This window comes from Trachurus japonicus, chromosome 15 (genome assembly GCF_045865225.1).
Source record: "Trachurus japonicus isolate A0001 chromosome 15, Traja_1.0".
Lineage (NCBI taxonomy): Eukaryota > Metazoa > Chordata > Actinopteri > Carangiformes > Carangidae > Trachurus > Trachurus japonicus.
This window is the reverse complement of record NC_140921.1, coordinates 4,478,461-4,498,060: the sequence shown is the minus strand read 5'-3', so window position 1 is coordinate 4,498,060 and position 19,600 is coordinate 4,478,461. Positions and strand designations below refer to the sequence as shown.

The 19,600-nt window shown below is 42.0% G+C and overlaps 1 long non-coding RNA gene across 1 annotated transcript; it reads right to left on the bottom strand.

Moving 5' to 3' along the window:
* Positions 1 to 14,285: 14,285 nt before the first annotated feature.
* LOC146973086 (uncharacterized) lies at positions 14,286 to 18,607 on the bottom strand. The gene is made up of 5 exons (XR_015037804.1): positions 18,351 to 18,607; positions 17,031 to 17,085; positions 16,541 to 16,625; positions 16,188 to 16,278; positions 14,286 to 14,350 (listed from the first exon to the last, which is right to left on the bottom strand). It is a non-coding gene; the product is annotated as an uncharacterized LOC146973086 (long non-coding RNA).
* Positions 18,608 to 19,600: the final 993 nt, after the last annotated feature.

Here is a 19,600-nt window from a genome sequence, read left to right as displayed (position 1 = left end):
ATGTCGAGACTGAACGGTTTCATCTCGTCGTCCGTCCACTGGGAGCTGCTTCGGTCAAACTGGGAAGGTTTGACTTCAACACTTTACAAACAGAAACACGTTGTCCTGAACGTGACCCTTCGATATGATGCGTCTGTGCATAAATCTGCATCAAAAACACATATCGAACCTAATTGGATGCAAAAAGTCAGAATTCAAATGCTTCCTTGCACATCAATGCATGTATGTTCTTTTCCTTTAAAGGGACAACGAGGAGGGGTTCATGCCTATGTTCCCACAGCCTTATGTTCCCACAGCCCTATGTTCCCACAGCCCTATGTTCCCACGGTTCTAAGATTTTTCTCAAAATTAGGCCCTATGTTCCCACTGGACTCTCTCTACCTATCTGGACTCTATCTATCTGGCCTGTCTAGCCTCTACCGGGTCTTTTTACTAAACATAACCAACTCTTTTCTTCATTGCCTAAACCCAACCAATGGTGGGACCAAAGGGCTGTGGGAACATAGGGCCTAATTTTCAGTGACAACAAAAGTTAGAAATGTGGGAACATAGGGCTGAGGGAACATAGGAATGACCCCACGAGGGGAGTTTTGGAAAAGCGAAGTGTTTTCACACTACATTTATGAGCCTCCGCGCACCGTGAAATTCTTTGACCGGCGCAAGACAGACTCATGTTTTCATTCATCAAGAATTAAAGTCAGAGGTTCGAAGACGATCACATACCGTCGTAGTTCCGACCATAAACGGCAATTCAGCGGCGTTATTCTCATGACTCGCCACAAAACCGAAAGTAAGGAAACGCTGGTCGGCTCGCCCAGCATTTCCGCCACCACTAATAATAACAAAATAACAAAACGATATATTCATCGAAAATGGGCCCATTAACAAGTGTGGGTAGCGGAGATTCATCCACATTAACATGAGACTTTTTTATAACCAAATAGAAACTCCTTGTTGTCCCTTTAAGATTCTTTAAGAAGAATCGTCTGCAGCTGTTAATGTTTCACAGCCAAGAGATAAAATCATGTAAATCATTTTAAGTTCATTCACCTTGAGTTATAACTGAACTTAGGGTTGAATGGTTTGGTTTAAATGGGTGTAAATGTGAATTAAATGGAGTTATTACAGGATATGTAACATGCAGGATGTAAAGCTGCAGCTGCTCGGCTCGTAAACAACATCCAAGGCTGTTCCATGTTTCCTTTGATGAATCCCGAGTAGAAGGAGGCCGGAGCTGAATTCAACACTAACCTTCAGAGTTCACATTGTTTTTTGTTATTATGAAGAAAAGAAGAGAAAAAAGAAGCAACCTTCAGATGTGCTAAAGACTCACAGCAACTTTACATCAGGATCTTTTAGTTTCTTTTTTTTCTAACTGCAGCTCTGGAGGGTTTCAAACTAAACAATGCATTCTGGAAAGTCTGATAAAAAACTTTATCTAATAAGTTGAGTTGAACTATCAGCGGTTAGAGCTGAAGTTAGTCCGAGGTTCAAATTAATACAACTTACATTTTCTAATTTCCGTTAATGAGGCGATGAGTTCAGGTGCCTCCTCTCTCCTGTGATCCATGAACACACCGACTGCAGCTAATCTTTCCCTTCAGACCTTTACCCACCCTTTCTCTCTCACTGTTTCTCTCTCTTTCTTTTTTATTTATTTTTTTGCTGATTTGTATTCCTCCTTTTTTCCAAAGACACAAAGCGGGAGGACACACTGTCATATCCACCTATTAAATTTTAATCCTCCAATTTTTAGCCCCGGTTGCAGCCGATTGGAGTCACCTTCCCTGTGCTGAATTATACATCTCATTCAGATTATGCATCACATGCAAGCAACATAAACAATTGCAAACACAGACATATATCAGAATGAAAATTTAAATCCTCTTTTATATTCGATTATACTTCTTCAACTCTACTTCCGCCTGACTCTTTGATTTTTCCTCCCACCTCCCTTTTGTCTTCTCTCTCTCTCTTGTAAATGTTGATTCTGACCCTGAGATATCGGCCTGTTTGTTATTCTTAATAAGGTTGTGTGTCCTCTGTCTCGCTGCTATTTGCTCTGGATGTGATCCTCTGTGAGCGAGCATCTGATCTGATTCATCGCCTCATTAATTATTCGACTCCACGGCAACCCACGCCGACGCCCGTCTTGATAAAGGCGCAATCGTCTAATTAATGAATAAGCAAAACCAAAGGGTCGGATCAAGAGGATGTTATTTTTTATTTATTTTTTTTTTCTGTTGTTTTCAGACATGATGAAGAAGAAGAATCTGTTCAAAAAAAAACCAGGCTACTCAATAAAGCTGCATTTTTTTCCAACTTTCACACTTCCTGAAAGTGGCTGGGATTCTCACACTGTGAACAAACATCATAACCAGAGCAATGATGAAGAAAGAAAAAAAAAGACAGAAAGAAATGATCAGACTTTTATAAATAGCACCCAGTGCAGGAACACGACACAGCTCAATAACATGGAGGAACGAATGTGTGACAGACTAAAATCAGCCTCTGACTGTAACAGTGGAAACTCAAACTCATATTGTCCTCTGGATATTTCTGTATTCATGTTCCTGTCTAGACTGGTCTGGTCCCACTGGTTTGAAGCGGCTGGGAAGAGGCGACAAGGTTTGTTTGGTTCCCGTCAGTCGAATCAAAGTCTCAGCATTTAAAAAATGTAAATATATTCAACTTAAATGTTACTTTTTTAATCTAGATTGATAACGTTTCCTTGCAAAATAGATTTAAATCAAATCTTGGACGGAGAAATTGGATTAGATTAGAAGGGGGCGTGGCTTAAAGGGCACACAGCACAATGCAGACCTTTCAAAATCAGATTCAAAATCTCATTATTGCTCATTTTAGAGAAATGAGCTCAGCTATAAATATCAAGCTCACAGTTTAAAATACCAGATATCCCATCCAAAACATTATCCCTCCCTGTTTATCCTTATCCGAGTCACTGGGTTCGAACCCGCGGCTTGTTGTGATATGTCTGAATATCCCAGTAGACGACTGGTGAAGTGAGATCATGGGGCCTAATTGTAGCACAAAATGAAGTGTTGATGGAGTGACCCCTGTAAAAGAGAGGAGGAAGGTGGCGAGCAGCTCCGATGATGATAGGCAGTAATGGAGAGAGCGAAGGGAGAGATAGAAGGGAGAGTGCCTGTGTTTACTCTCTTATTTTCTTATGCAGGGAAGCTCCACTCAGTCGTCAGCCAAGGATAAGATAATGACACGAGATGGACGAGGAGGAGAGGCGTCCTGCTGAGAGAGGAGATGCAGGAATAACACAAGACTGTGTGTGTGTCAGTGTGTGTGTGTTTTCCTATTTGGCCGTTGCACAGCGGGGGGGGAGGAGGTTACAGCTAAAGAAAAACTGGTGATTTTCACACATTAGCCTGGAAAATACAACAGAGACAGACAGGAGAACACACATTAACCAGCCTGGAAAATCTGACCAAGGCTTAACACAGAGGAAGAAGAGGCTATTAATGTCACGATTATACATTTTCTTGGTACGATTATTGTCAGAGAAATAATCACGGTGTTACGATTATCACGATTATCATGCATTAATTAATTTCACAACACTATGAATGTGTAAAATCAAATATACCGGTAGTCAAAATATAATTACATTACTCATTGTTTACACAAAATATTTCAAGAATAGAATAGAATAGAATAGACAAGACCAGCACAAAAACAGATCAAGACACTCGACAACATACACATAAAAACATAAAACAAGAAATATCTATTATCTATTAATATAGGACTAATTCTTAATCCCCCGGGGAAATGTTTGAAATATTCAGGTCACAAATTGTCATCTATACCAAGTTTTTGTTTTGCTTTTTTTTTTTTTATTAAAAATGACACGCTAACATTTAAATTCCTACCAATTCAGTGTTACGTTAGTTAAATGGATCAGTATCTGAGCGTTTACCTTTATTTTTGCGCACATCTGCCGATAAGGTTCCAACATCAAATTTTTGTGAAAGTAACGCTATTTAGGAATCTTTACGATTAATTAATTGTGGCATTTAAAACCACGATTAATTGTGAAAACAAGTAATTGTGACACCCCTAGAAGAAGCAGATGCAGACAGATGTTGGTCTGGTTTGTCTGTGGGATAATGACAGCATCAGTCGGTGATTAAACTGGACACAGTGGGTGTGTTTACAGGTGGAGGACAGATTAAATCTTTAATTACCTTTGCTGTTTTTAAAGCAAGGCTGAAATCTCTAACAAAAACAAAATGGCGTACCCTGACCAACCCCCCCCTGCTGGAAACCAAAACACACCTTTCACCCTCAGATTGATTGACTGCAGAGCCCCGACACACGACCTGAGGGGTGTGTGTGTGGTGTGTGTGTGTGGCAGCTGAAGCCAAGGTCTGCTCGGCCCCCTTGGTGAAAAGTTGGACTGAGCAGCTTATTATTTATTGATGAAGGCAAAATGTGTTTCTTGAGGAGAAGAGTGTCGAGGTCTTGGCCCCCATGCAGCCTCTTTGTCTCTGAGCTGTTTGTGATGGACGGGGTTCATAAATACTGACTGGCACTTATCAGGAGTCAACTAAACGTGGAACAGCAAATGTGCTGAGCATCAGGAGAGCACAGCACCAGTTTGGTTTGGTTTGGTTTGGTTTGGTTTAGTTTGGTTTGATTTGTATGGCGTTGTATCGTTTGGTTTGGTTTGGTTTGGTTTGGTTTGGTCTGGTTTGGTCTGGTTTGGTTTGGTCTGATTTGGTTTGGTTTGGTTAAGTTTGGTTTGATTTGTATGGCGTTGTATCGTTTGGTTTGGTGTGGTGTGGTGTGGTGTGGCGTGGCGTGGCGTGGCGTGGCGTGGCGTGGCATGGCTTGGTATGGTATGGTTTGGTATGGTTTGGCGTGGCGTGGCGTGGCATGGCTTGGTTTGGTGTGGCGTGGTGTGGCGTGGCATGGCTTGGTTTGGCGTGGCGTGGCGTGGCGTGGCGTGGCGTGGCGTGGCGTGGCGTGGCGTGGCGTGGTGTGGCGTGGCGTGGCATGGCTTGGTTTGGTATGGTATGGTTTGGTTTGTTTTGTGTGGTATGGTTTGGTTTGGTATAGTATGGTATGGTATGGTGTGGTATGGTATGGTTTGGTTTGTTTGGCGTGGCGTGGCGTGGCGTGGCATGGCTTGGTATGGTATGGTATGGTTTGGCGTGGCGTGGCGTGGCATGGCTTGGTTTGGCGTGGCGTGGCGTGGCGTGGCGTGGCGTGGCGTGGCGTGGCGTGGCGTGGCGTGGCGTGGCATGGCTTGGTTTGGTATGGTATGGTATGGTATGGTATGGTTTGGTTTGTTTTGTGTGGTATGGTTTGGTTTGGTATAGTATGGTATGGTATGGTGTGGTATGGTATGGTTTGGTTTGTTTGGTGTGGTGTGGTATGGTATGGTATGGTATGGTATGGTATGGTATGGTATGGTTTGGTTTGGTATGGTATGGTAGTGTGTGGTATGGTATGGTTTGTTTGGTATGGTTTGGTTTGGTTTGGTTTGGTTTGGTTTGGTTTGGTTTGGTTTAGTTTTATGTGGTCTGGATTGGTTTGGTTTGGTTTTATGTGGTCTTGATTGGTTTGGTTTGGTTTGGTTTGGTTTGGTTTGGTTATATGTGGTCTGGATTGGTTTGGTTTGGTTTGGTTTGGTTTAGTTATGTGGTCTGGATTGGTTTGGTTTGGTTTGGTTTAGTTTTATGTGGTCTGGATTGGTTTGGTTTGGTTTGGTTTGGTTTGGTTTGGTTTGGTTTGGTTTGGTTTGGTTTGGTTTGGTTTGGTTTGGTTTGGTTTATAGTTATGTGGTCTGGATTGGTTTGGGTTGGTTTAGTATGGTTTGCTGTGATTTGGTTTGGTTTAGTTTTATGTGGTCTGGATTGGTTTGGTTTGGTTTGGTTTGGTTTGGTGTTGTGTGGTTTGTTCAGAACGAGACACAAAATTAAAAATAAATCAGTGCTTTCATCAACTATTTTACAAAACTGGACGGAGCAGCAGGACTCTGATACGTCCTGGCATTTCATTGTTGCCTCCCACGCACGATGACATTTGCCACATCTTCCCTGTGGTGTTTTTATCACCCGCTATGGTGATAAAGTGGTGGTGGGGGGCACTGACAGAGAGAGGGGCGGGGGAAGATTTTGTATTATCTAAACAAAAACCTAATAATACATAAATTGCATCTAGACACCATGGAAATGTTGGTGATTGCTTCATAAGAGAAAATCTGATGTTTAAAAATGCCACTCTTACATTGACTGCAGTTGTTCCCATGAGAGCAGAATTCAAAATGGTCTAGAAAATTCAGTTTTTGAGATAAAATTCTGATGTTTGCCAAACTTCATCAACCACGACTCCAAAATATTGTCAATTTTTTTCAGGAAAATTAAAGATTAGTAAGAATTGGATGGTATGTTTATAGTCAAACGTTTTCATGCACTGTAGGCTCAATTTTTGATAAATCAAAAATCTGTGCGGATCGTTTGTGGGGGACAGTCTGAAGATGCTCTCTAGAAAGTTTGGTGTCAATTGAGCAAATTGTAGGAGGAGATAGGTTTACAGTTTTTTAAAGAAACAGAGTGATTGACTTCATAATTTGTAATGAGTTTAATTGGACAGAAGCTTCTGCAGTATTGGGGCGACATTTTGGTGAAAGTTTGAAAATTGTAGCATGTACCGTTGGTTTGGTAGTTGAGTAAATCTGGCATTTTTTTCACTTTTTATGCATGGGAAGTAGGATTTCCTTGGAAGAAGAAGTAAAAGTAGAAGAAAAAGAAGAAGAAGAGCAATTTCCGGATGTTATTAAAACCTCTGAGGAACGTCTCCAGCACCTTGTTGAACCGATGCCACCCAGAATGAGGTCAGGTCTGATTTTTGTGCTGTTTCCTTGATGCATAAATGAAATGAACAGACAAACATGATTTATTCTGACATTTCCCCTCAAGCTACTGACAAAAGTTTGTTGTTTTTTTCCCCCCAAAGACGTGTGAAGTATCAGCAGGAATTAGCACCTCAGCAGGAACCAGGAGCCCGGCAACTGTGACCGGATCAATTTGGAAAACATTTACATCTAGTTGACTAAAATGTTTCTGGATTCCCCGTCGACTCGCAGCAAAACAGTGGCCTTAAAATAAGCAAACCTTTGTCGAAGCAAAAGAACAATTGAGGAGAAAACTAAAGATCGTGATGTGGCAATTTCTTCAGTACAACAGCATGAGAACATTTTGGAAGCGTTGAGGAATTGTGGGTTTGTTTTTGTTTTGTTTTTTGTACAGATTTCTCTTAAAATGCCCTCCAACCCATTTTCTTAGCTGCAGCTTCTAGCAGCGAGCCCCCGTCAATATTTTCTAATTTGAATGAATCGAGGTAGAAAGTGGTAAAGCTGCATGCTGTGTCTGTGTATGTGAGGTGGTGGTGGAAGAATAGAATGAGACAGAGAGAGAGAGAGAGAGATTAAGGGAAAGAAAGAGACAGAGAGACAGAGAGTGGCCATGCACAGAATGATACTTACACTGAAATCCAATAGTCAATATTTTGTCAGAGGCCTAATCTCCCATGTCTGGTGAGTGTGTGAGAATGCCATTCTGCATGATGTGTGTGTGTGTGAGTGTGTGTGTGTGTGTGTGTGTGTGTGTCTCTGCTCAGTTGTCAGGAAATCTTACAAAACTGTTTTACATTCCTGCAAGAACTCTTGTCGTCTGGAATAATTAGACCTCTGACGTCATGAATGGAAAACTGGATATGTTGCCATTGCATACGTATGTAAATCATGATGCTGCTGCTTCCCTGCTGTTCAAATCAGAAATCGTTGGCCTACTTCTAATCAGCCATAACGTGCTGTCATGATAAGAAGAAGAGGAAGAATTAGAGATGGAGGCTAAGATGGAGGACAACGGAAGAAACAATCACAGATCCAGAGTTGAGGGGTTTTTGTGCAGAGACAAACCGTCTAAAAAGAAAAGAAAACGAGCCCAGCTTCAACCAGCTGCTGCTATTTTTCTAATTGGTTCCTCACAGAGGTTTTAATTGGACTTAATGGGACCTGACAACATGAGGAATGTGTGTGAGGACTTCCAGTCATCCACACTGTCTAAATACCTCATAGAGAACATGAGCAATGGATTCCATCTCTTCATTAGACAACTCTGATTCACTAAATGAATGCAGTAGCTTCATTCATTCCCCTTTATCTGCTTGGTTACAACTGTTTTTTTTAAATGGATAGTGACAAACATGCTCCTTCAAAATAAAAGCATCTCACCTGTTCAACTGTGGTAAATTTTTCAGAATAAGACACATTTTTTTGTTCTATTTGCTCTATTTCACATACACAAAATAATGATTTAACCGTCCTATATACTGAAATTATGAAGAAAATAAATGTTATGAATTATGAACAATATATAATCAATGCTATTTTAATGTAGATTTTTGTTGTCAGATTATTATAACTGTTGAATCAGAGGTTTGCATTTAAAAACAAATCCATTTTTGGTATGAAGCTGGTTTATTTATGTTAACTCTGCACAGATGGACAGCATGGATCTCAGTCTATAGTTTATCTATAATGAATTTGAGATATCTTAATACTTTTATAATAACTTGGTTTTCCCTGATGTCTACTAATCTTCCACTTGTTGCCATCTTGCCTGTGGCACTGCATTTATTAGGCTCTTTTCTTAAAAATCTTTTTGCACATTGCACATTGGATCTGTGGATATTTTTATCCTCTTTCTGTTTTTTCCTTATTTGACCCCCCCTCTCCCTCCCCACCTCTTGTTTACTTCATCATCTGCCCCCAAAACAAGCCGCCTGTCCTCTCTCTCTAAACTCCCACCTCCGTCTCCTTGTGGTGGCGGACGTGTTTTAATAAAGGAGGGTAAAAAGTCAAGTTCTCTCTCTTTCACAAATCTATAAATTGAAAGCCTACTTCACCTGCCCCCCCTGCTCCTTCTCCTGCCCCGCCCTGCTGCTGCTGCTGCTGCTGCAGACTCTGATATAAAAAGAGGAGGCTAATGCACAGAGTTAGGGCTCTGATTAAATGAGTCTGGAGTGTAGGAGGCGAGCTAATGTTTAGCGTTGTCTGGCTGATTAAAGCATAGCACACCAGTGATTGCTATGCAGCTCTGCTCCTCACTGCTAACTCATACACAAGGCCGCTCTCTGTTCTCTCACTCTCTCTCAATCTCTCCATCTCTACATCTTCGCCCCCCCAAACTCCCTCCCTCCCTCCCTCCTTTTGTGTCACTGCTGATTTGCTTTGCCTCTCGTTGTCCATCCCAACAGCCTTGCATTTATCAGGATGGATGGATGGATGGATTTTTTTCCCCCTCTTTGTCACTGCTTCGAGTTTTAATGTCTCTCATTTTCTGTTATTCTCTGTTTCTCTATCTCCAAACGAAACCCAATCCCTCTGCCATTCTCTGTTTCTGTCTCTCCCTCCCTCCTGGATGGACAGACATACGGCTGTCCCGGCTCCCTCAGTTACCGTGCCGACAGCCCAAATTCAATTACCTAAGGCTGTGTGATAATCCCAGAGGTTGCTGATTGGTCACCGCGGCTGCATTCAGAGAAAAACACAGTGGGGCAGGACGGGGACGGAGCAGAGGAGAGAGAGGGTTAATGCACAGGGATCAGGAGGTAAAGATGTTGATTATGACGCCGAAGGAATGGAGGAAGGAGGGATGAGAAGGGGGAAACTTAAGACCTGGGTTGAAGGAGTAAAGTGAAACATGTGCCCCTCTCTTTTCATCCCCTTGAAGCCCCTGGTATCCTTCAGGCTCAGGCTAAAACAAACAACCTTGCCCTTAAAAGCTTGCTCCGTAATCCCTGTGTAATCACTCAGGCAGCCTCACCACACACAACCAAAACATGAGAATGAAGACAGAGATATGTGACCCTGTGTATGTGTGTGTGAGTGAGTAAGTGTGTGTTTTCTCATTTTAAATGAATTGGCTGCATGCCACATCAAATAACAGCAAAGCTTGACCCAGTATATTATCCTGAACATTAGTTGAAAATGTAATTTGAAAGCTGCAAGAAGTTTGTTTCACTCTGCGGTGTGTTTACAGAAATCAAAGGAGAACCGATGTGGAACAGATTGTTTAAACTATGACGAGTTAGGAGAAATCTATAAAAGCTTATTTTCTGTCTTGTAGAAAAGCTCAGGAACAGGGAAAGAGGGAAGGAGGGAGGGTGGAGGTGGGTATATATAGGAGATTATTTGAGGTTGAGGCGGTGTCATTAGTGAGCCCCCAGGAGCTGCTGTATGTTCACCATTCACACCAGGAAAAACACCGACCTATTAGCTTTTTTATCAACAACACAAACTGTGAAGATGACGAGTGTGGCGGCGTCTGGAGAATAGAGGGTTTTCTCACCTCGTGTCCTATAAAGGCTTTGCTCATGGACAACAACCACATAAGCACATACATAACCAGAAGTTCCAGAGAAAGTGCTAGAACAGATTCTATTTCCTTTTATTTTTTTACAAAAATAAAGTCTCTGCATGCACACCCACAACCATCGAGTTTTATTACTGTATTATTCTGAGTTGCAGAAGTGAAGTTTTTTTATGAGCCAGCCTGTGTCAGATTGTTGTGTCTCCTTGGGCTGGTGGTTTGGAGCCCATGTGACCTTTATATTCTTCAAAACTGGATTTTAAATTAAAGCCATGGATCTACCAAACGTGCCAGATTAACTGATGAGCAAAGGTCCGGAAAATAAGCGTAAAAATAGGATTATGCACCAAGAAGTAGGCTATACTTATTAGGGGGTGATTTACTTCATGTGCTGATAACTGCCGCAAAGTTACCAAGACTATTTATTACTATATCAAAATATCATCTATGGACATGCACTTTTTCAAAAGATTGTGACTAGATTTTGCCAAAAGCTGCATGGTCTGGAGCATGACTAAATATATAAAAAATTAAAGGAAGTGGACAAAGTGAGTCAACAATGTGTATTCTTAAGGACATGAATGCACAAACTGACATAAATCCACAGCTTGGTGACATAATTGAACATGAGGCCGATCTATCAATTGGATTCCATTCGGTTTCGGACATGTTCAATAGGTCAACAGCAGATTAGCAGCGATGAGGTGCACGTTTTCAGTTAAAGGGACAACGAGGAGTTTCTATTTGGTTATAAAAAAGTCTCACGTTAATGTGGATGAATCTCCGCTACCCACACTTGTTAATGGGCCCATTTTCGATAAATATATGTTATTTTGTTATTATTAGTGGTGGCGGAAATGCTGGTCGAGCCGACCAGTGTTTCTTTACTTCGGTTTTGTGGTGAGTCATGAGAATAACGCCGCCAAATCACCGTTTATGGTCGGGACTACGACGGTATGTGATCGTCTTCCAACCTCTGACTTTAATTCTTGATGAATGAAAACATGAGTCTGTCTTGCGCCGGTCAAAGAATTATACAGTGCGTGTGGAGGCTCATAAATGTAGTGTGAAAACACTTAGCTTTTCCAAAACTCCTCGTTGTCCCTGTAAAAACACATGGAGACAGAAATCTACAGCATCACAATGTGAACGACTCTCAGGTCTGGTCGTCGTCAGTCGAGCCTGTTGGAGCCGTCACTCAAGTTCAATCAGCCGTGAGACGCTAACAACCAAACTGAGACTTAAAAACTTAAAAAGACTTCAATTTTGACGGCTCCAACAGTCTCTCAGTGTTTTGCATTGATTTTGCATTTGTGTGTGTAAGCCTATGCTGTGGGTGGCCCAGCTCTTAGTTGTATGTATAGCCTATCCTGTGTTGTGTTCAGGGGTTTGTGGATCAGCTCGTACAACAACAGACTGGTCTTTGGTGTCTGGACGTCTCAGGACTGCTGAGTGTTTACAGTGTGAGCCAGACTGCAGCTTCTCATTGTGGCCGCCGCTCTAAGTTTCAGTTTCAAACGCTCTGTGTGACGTATATTAATGTTAACGTGGAATCAGTGGCTCAAAGGTTTCAGGAGAAGCTTTGTGGTCAAAAAGGTTGTGAACTTGTGGTTTGAATTTCCAGGTTAATCATGATCTTGTCATTTAAAGCTAAAAACTGGAAACGCTCCTCTTACCTCTGTGTAACCAGGTTAAAAACTGGAAAAACACATGATTGCATGAAAGGATTCATCATAATCATGATTAAAATGTTATTTCATGTTAGAGCTAGAAAGGTTTAATGGTAGAGCTCACTTCACTGTTTTGTTTTAAATCAGGGGTACTCAAATACATTTGTCGAAGGGCCAGAAATTTACTTAACAGACACTTTGGGGGCCGCACATTCAAATAGGCCTAGATTGAAATTAAATTCACCTTTTTCGTCTAATAATTTATTTTTATTTTACTTGTAAGCACATAATTTTTATTTATACACTTCATGGTGTTTTGTATGATATAAAATGAAAAATCTTGACATTGTCATATCATTTACATATCATGCTGGAGCTTTACACTGCTGACTTGTATCCTCAGACATGCCCTGTGATTTTCAACTTAAATATGACCTGACCATCACAGGACATGTCTGACTCTGTTCTGAGGATACAAGTCATTGGTCCTGAAATGTGTGTTTCTCTTCTATAACACACATTCTACATCTCGAAGGCGACGTCTTTCCACACATGGGCTTTTCAAACGAGGCAGAGCTCAGTGGGAAACAGTAGGAGACACAGGCCGATGGAACCGGGACACAACACCTGGGGGGGGGGGGAGCAGGTCGTGCAGCTGTGCACCGCAGACGTGCACGGAAAAACAATTGCGTCTCATCAAATGCGCGCGGCTACGGCTTTTGAGTTGTGAGCGTGCATGACGCGCGGCTACATTGAATGGGTTTGAGCGCGCGCAAAAGACGCTTCATCTGAACGGCCCCCCATGCATGATGCACACACAGTTGAACCAAGACGGCGGTCAAAATCACCCACGGTCTCTGCAGACAGGCAGGGAAAACCCTGCAGTCCAGCCCGCTCCCCAAACACTCGCGCATGGTGATTTGGGTTCGTCGGCGTTTCTGTATCCCAGTGCAGCGCCTCACAGGCACACAAACGCTCCGCACGTGTTTACATGTCCCAGCGCTTTGACTTACAGGCGCACGGAGCCCGAGAAATACAGTATACAGTAATATGTAAACTAGTAGAACTCAGTCGCGGGTCTGATTGGAAGGTTCGGCGGGCCGGATGCGGCCCGCGGGCCGCCTATTGAGTACCGCTGTTTTAAATATTAAAAAAATGTAAAATTTACCAGACCGTATGTTACCCACAAAGAGCAGGAAATGCAAAAAAGGATCCTATACGTAATAACTGACCAATACTTTGCATGATTTATTCAAGATTATAAACAATCTGCATGTTATTTGACATTCTATTTAAGGCCGCTTCAGTTAATTTTATATTAGCCTAGCCTATATTTATGCATTAGTAGCATTTCCTACTTTTTTGGGGAAGTTAAACATTGTGACTTCCTGCTGATGACGAATTCTTCTTCTTTTTTTGCTAAATCAGTTTCATGAGGTAACACCTGTTTTTTACAGTCTATGGGTAACACCCCACATAGCAAAAGGAGTCCGCCGCGGACCCGCCGCGGATGTAGCGCGGCTTCCGGAACGGACCCGCGAAACGGACCCGTATCGGAGTCCACTTGCTCTCTGTGACGGATCCGCAACGAAGGCGGATCGCGGACCCGTCCTGGATCCGCGCTGCATCCGGTCCGCATCCGCGATTTAAATCATACCTCCGCGGCGGGTCCGTTCAGGGCCCGCAAATCCGCCGCGGATCCGCAACAGACTCATAATAACCCTCTGGCCCGGATCCGTTTGGGACCCGCAACGGACTTATAAATTACCTCTGGCCCGGGTCCGTTCGGGACACGCAAATCCGCCGCGGATCCGAAACGGACGCAAAAAAAACCTCTGGCCCGGGTCCGTTTTGGACCCGTTCATCATTTTCAAAATCTCCATAAAATAGCTTAAACTAAAACTATAACTATGCCTAGCCTAGACTTCTACACCAAGCTTAAATCTGCATTGCCTTGCATTTTTAACCCAACACTATTGTCAATATACAGAAAAGGTTGAAGTCAAGACATCAATTAACTGTACAAAATGAGGCTACAACTTCAATGAAATGTGAAGCTAAAATATCAGAAAATGAATAACTGGTGAACGACAAGAAGTTCAATACAAATATTGTTTATTCTTTTAAAGTACATGCTACTGGGGTTCTCGCGTGGATGGAGGCGGGACACGTCTCCTCGCTGCACAATCTGCCACAAGGTGGATGGCGTGTTTGGTCACCTCGTCATCTGTGGCTGACCTGTCACTGTATTTTTTCTTACAGCACCTGTAATCAAACAGACAGATATATAGGGAGTCAAGGTCATACCATGTTTAATTTCGAGCAAAAAGAAAAAAAGACATCAAACGTTAAAAAAAACAAAAAAAACAGCTGATCGCTTATGTGACAGGGTGAGGGTAAATAAACACAGCTGATGTGAGCGCAGACCTGTCAAAATGCCCTGTCCTGCGTCAGGTGTAACTTAATATGAACGCAGCTCAAAGCGCCTCTCACGGTGACCAAGCTCAGATAAATACATTGGATCAGCTGTAGTTTATCGCGTGTCCTCCCGCATAAAGCCGCAATATACCGGAGCTCCTAAAAAAAAAAAAAAAAAACGCTACGTGCGGTGGAGCTGAAAACAGCTGAGTTCTCCTCTACTACAGCTGAACAGCCGACATGTGGTCAAGACGTACAGAGACCTGTCACAGTGTCACCTAAACTTCAACCTCAGACTGTCTGCTTCTCAGATGATCACACAGGGAGAGCATGAATGTGTGATGAGTTGTGTTACAGAGTCCTGTATCAATGTTTAGGCTTATTCGTCAGTGCTTTATGTTGTCATGATAATTAATAGGCCTATATGCTGAGAAATAAGATTGTAAATAAAACAAATCCTACAGGGAAGACCAATTTATGTTTAACGAATCAAATATTGTTTTGGTCATAGTAACTGATAATAAATAGGCTATGTTTAATTCTCTCTTTCACACTTTGAGAGTTTGCGGTGCTGACGAATGTAGTCCGGTTAGTTGGCTGGGGTCACGAAAAGCGTTTTACTTCTCAAAACAATATGCGTTCAAAAGAGTGATACATTTGCATCACAAAACCGTTGTCCACAAAAAAGTCTGACCTCACAATCGCTTGCTGCTATTTTCTCTCCCTCCGTATCACTGCGCGCTGCCGCCTCTAGACGGCTGTGCGCATTTCCATCAGCTGTTTCATGGAGTTTATTGCTCGGATAGTTCACGTAATCTGATTATGACACAAGTGATGAAGCCATCCCTTGTTTTAGCACAGAGCCAAGGGGAGACCTTTATGAACCTGATGTGATGCTGAACCTCGTCAGATGGAGTTAGAACGGGCAGACACAGAGAGGAGGGACAGGGAAGCAACAAGCTGAAGTTAGACCACAGCTGCAGCTGTGACAGACAGGGTGACCGGGTGATGATCAGTAATGCAGCGCAGTCCGTGATGGAAGATCAGCCGGACAAATGTACACACACTATCAGGACGATTATTTTTTCTTGCCGTTATAAAATAGCGAGCCTACACACCAGCCACGTCCACTCTGTTAGCTGGCTCAGCTGACCGGTGGTCAGATGGTGGTTAGATCTTCACATGTTGAACAAAGTGCATCCAAACGCCAGGCTAAAGAAAGAGCGAGGATCCTCTGACAGCTGCAGGTGAGCTACACGTCAGCTGGCTGCAGAGGAGTGCTGTTCTTTTTTTTTTCCAGCAGCACCATCCTTGGAGGTGATGCACGCTGTCTGTATATTTGTTGGTCTGATCTTCCACCATGGACTGCGCTGCAACGATCACTCTTCTCTGCTCTAACCTCTTTCCTACAGTCTATGGAACTCCATCTGATGAGGTTCAGCATCACATCAGGTTCATAAAGCTCTCCCTTTAGCTCTGTGCTAAAACAAGGGTATAGATAGATATCAAAAGACCCGAACTATCCCTTTAATGAAAAATAAACACACACTTTGATATTAAGAGCACTACCATATTATCCTACAACTTAGCTGACTGTAAAGTAATTACAATGAGTAGATGTTTTAAAGTTTATATAAAATACGAAAGATAACATCTCAACATACTAAACCTAAGTAATACTTACCACATACTCTCAATAGATTCTCCGGGTCCTCATTCAGGTAAACGCAGAGGGTCTTTAGGACGCATTCTCTTCCCAGATCCACGTCATCATCCTACGGCAGAAAAGCAGAGGAGAAGTTGTGTTGTTTGAGTTCATGTCTGTGAAAATTCTCATTTGTCCTGGTAAAAGGCATTTTTGTCTTGAAGACAATCAGTTGTTACACCCCCAACCCAGAGAATATATTTACTTCATCCATTGGTGCAATGATGCCCCCTATTTCTTTTTCATTACTGAGTAATTGTTTAAAAATAATATACATAAATGAAAAAAAAACAATAAACTCAGAAAACAACAACTGATTTAGTAATACTCACCACTACTGCAGAGCCTTTGACACAGCACCCTGAGACATGTCAAATATTGCACAGCAACTGAACACCCTTTACACTGCCACATTCACTAGAGAAAGAAAGACAAATGGAAATTGGTTTAGTTTGTGGTGCCATATTATTTTGTGTTGTAATGAAGACTGATTATTAGACATATCTCTCCAAAATAGTTTCAACAAAAAAAATGAACATTAGAATCTTAAAGGCAATAGGACTTGCAGTAATTATCTTTACTCACAATATTAAAAAAGGAATAATATCATAAAAGAAGGCCAGACAACAAATGTAGCCTACAGGGACATCGATCTGCATCACCTGTTACAACAGAGCTGCGCAAAAGAGAAAAAGTGATCGCCCCCGAGAGCATTGTAATCATATCGGTTAACAAGCGTTGGTTATCATCAGTCAGAAAAAAAATTCAAAATGTGCATCCCGAAAACCAACAAAAGCAATTGAATAGTAGGCTAATACTCACCACTACACAGCAGCACCCAGAGACATGTCAAATATTGGCCTAGCTGGAGGATTATCTGCACAGTAAAAATAGAAAAAATGTTGAAAAAAAGTCAAGTATGTGGGTGTGTAGACAACATAAACTCAAGGCAGGACATAGAAGACACAAAATAGCTAACTTTAGTTGACTTAAGCTTAGCAAAAATGACAGCCCTCACTATTTAAAAAAAAAAGTTTAAAAAAAAAGAAAAGCTGTGTGCCCGCCCCTCCTCCCCAGCGAATTAAACATACCGTAGCCTATTTATGACCAAAACAATATCTGATTATATTTGATTCATTAAACACAAATTATTGGTCTTTCCTGCTTGATTTACAATTTTATCTTGTTTCTCAGCATATATTAATCATCATAAAGCACTGACAAGCTTAAACATTAATATTGCCAGTGTGCATGGCATGTGTGAGTGTGTTTGTACTGCTGCTGTAACTTGTGAATTTCCCCTTCGTGGGATGAATAAAGGCAGAGGGAGTGCTGTTGTACTGTATATCAGCACGGGTGTGCGGCCTCGTGCCTACGACCGAATCACACCCGTGCTGATATACAGTACAACAGCGCCGTTAGCCGCTCGGCTAGCGAAAAGTCACGGAGAATTACGACATGAGGAGCAAAGAGAGGCTTAAAAAAGTCATTCTAAACTCCGTAACGTTGGAGTTGGTTGCCCTCTTCATAAACATTACGGTGTTTTTTATTTTTTAAATAAAAGCCGAGCGGCTAACTAGCCGTTAGCGGCTAACTAGCCGGCTAACTAGCCGCTAACGGCTAGTTAGTTTTAAAGAAAAGAAAATAATTATTTTAAAAAAAAAAAACACCGTAATGTGTATGAAGAGGGCGACTCGTAATTACTGGGAGTCGGAACACCGGGCATAGCCTACTTAAATCGAGGAAATGGGAGGTCGAGGTCGGAGAAATAGCAGCTAAGTTACATAAGTTACCGCTAGCATAGGCTAACGTTAACGTTACACAGCATAACAGCTGCGATACATTAAAACAGATAACCATAACGTTACCAAATAACAATGTGTGTTTTTTTTAGTCACACAACCACAACATATTCTCCCGAAATTGCTATCCCATTTTAAAACAAAATAGCTACAGACGTGCATCATCACATCTCAGCTAGAAGCTAACCTAGCCTGTTGCACAAAACTACAAAAGTTCTAACAGTGCTAATATCAAACAACGTCATTACAAGCATTAATATACATGACGATTAAAAACACAAAGGCCAATGTTTAACGTTACTGTGAATGTCGCAATACATCAATAAATCAATAAACTTACTAGAGGCTTCAGCACAACCGTGTCCCAGCAAAGAAAGATGACTCCTCTAGTCTCGGCTCGGTGTGGACTACTGTGTTCGACCGTTACAGTAAAGGCGCGTCCGTGTCCACACGTCCGACACGGGTCCGTTCGGGATCCGCTGTTTGACGGTAGAATAACGGCTCTGCCTGGAGGCGGGGCTGATCCTCTAGGCGGCGCCCAAACGAATGTGACAGTCACGCGGGTTTGGTGACTTGAATGCGGATCCGCGTCGGAGTCTCCTGCTGTGTGGGACTGGTGTAGCCTATCAATTTTTATAGGCTAGGAAATTGTAGCATAAAGAATACTTTTCAATGTGTGAATGTGTGACATGGTTAAGATTTTGTGTCGGGATTGTAGCATTAACGTTATAATAATTGTTTTATTTTGAAAGATCCTTGGTGGTTAAAAAATAAAAAGCTAGACGAGCCATTCATTGGTTGGAGTGTTTAATTTGAAAACCGGAAGTGAGTAGCTACACCTGAATTAACGTGAGCTAGCTTGACGCACAGTCACGTCGGACTAAAAACGCGTGTGAAAAGTTCGTATAAACAAGTGTGTAGTTGATTTTTACAGTCAATACTCATCAGTGTGTAACATATCCACGCTACACACAACTAGAGACAGTTATTCAAGGTGTGCGTCGCAGAGTTGCTCATGTTTATGTCGGCTCATTAGCATAATTTACCGACCGAGCCTCGTTAGCATTCACTAGCCAGGTGTATGGAGGCTTATTAGCCACAGGTAGCACAGGTAGCTAACAACTGAAGCAGAGACTGTTGTGAGGACATTACAGACTGGGACATTGTTGCAGAGACAGACCATGGCTGCTTCAACACCTGGCTCCACCAAGCAAACTGCTGGACTAAGGTAAGATATCCTACCACTGCTTTATGTTTGGGGCTGAACTGCATCAGACCTGTTATTATTGTGGGTTTATTATGACTGACAGCTGAGGTGTGTGGAAATTGAGTGTGCAGCCTGTGATTACTGAAAGATAGGCTAAGCTACTGTGATATCTGAGATAAATATTATTTCATTCTATCTTTTGAAACTTTAAAAAGAAGAAGGAAATAGCTACAACATTCCTAAACTTTAGGCTACAACAAGTCTGAGTTTTATGTTAATTATCATTTGCCTACTGAATCATGTAGAGTAGACCCATGCAGGATATTTAAAGTGTAGGTCTGTATTATTATTGGTAGGCTAGCCTAATTTAAACCTAAGTGAGA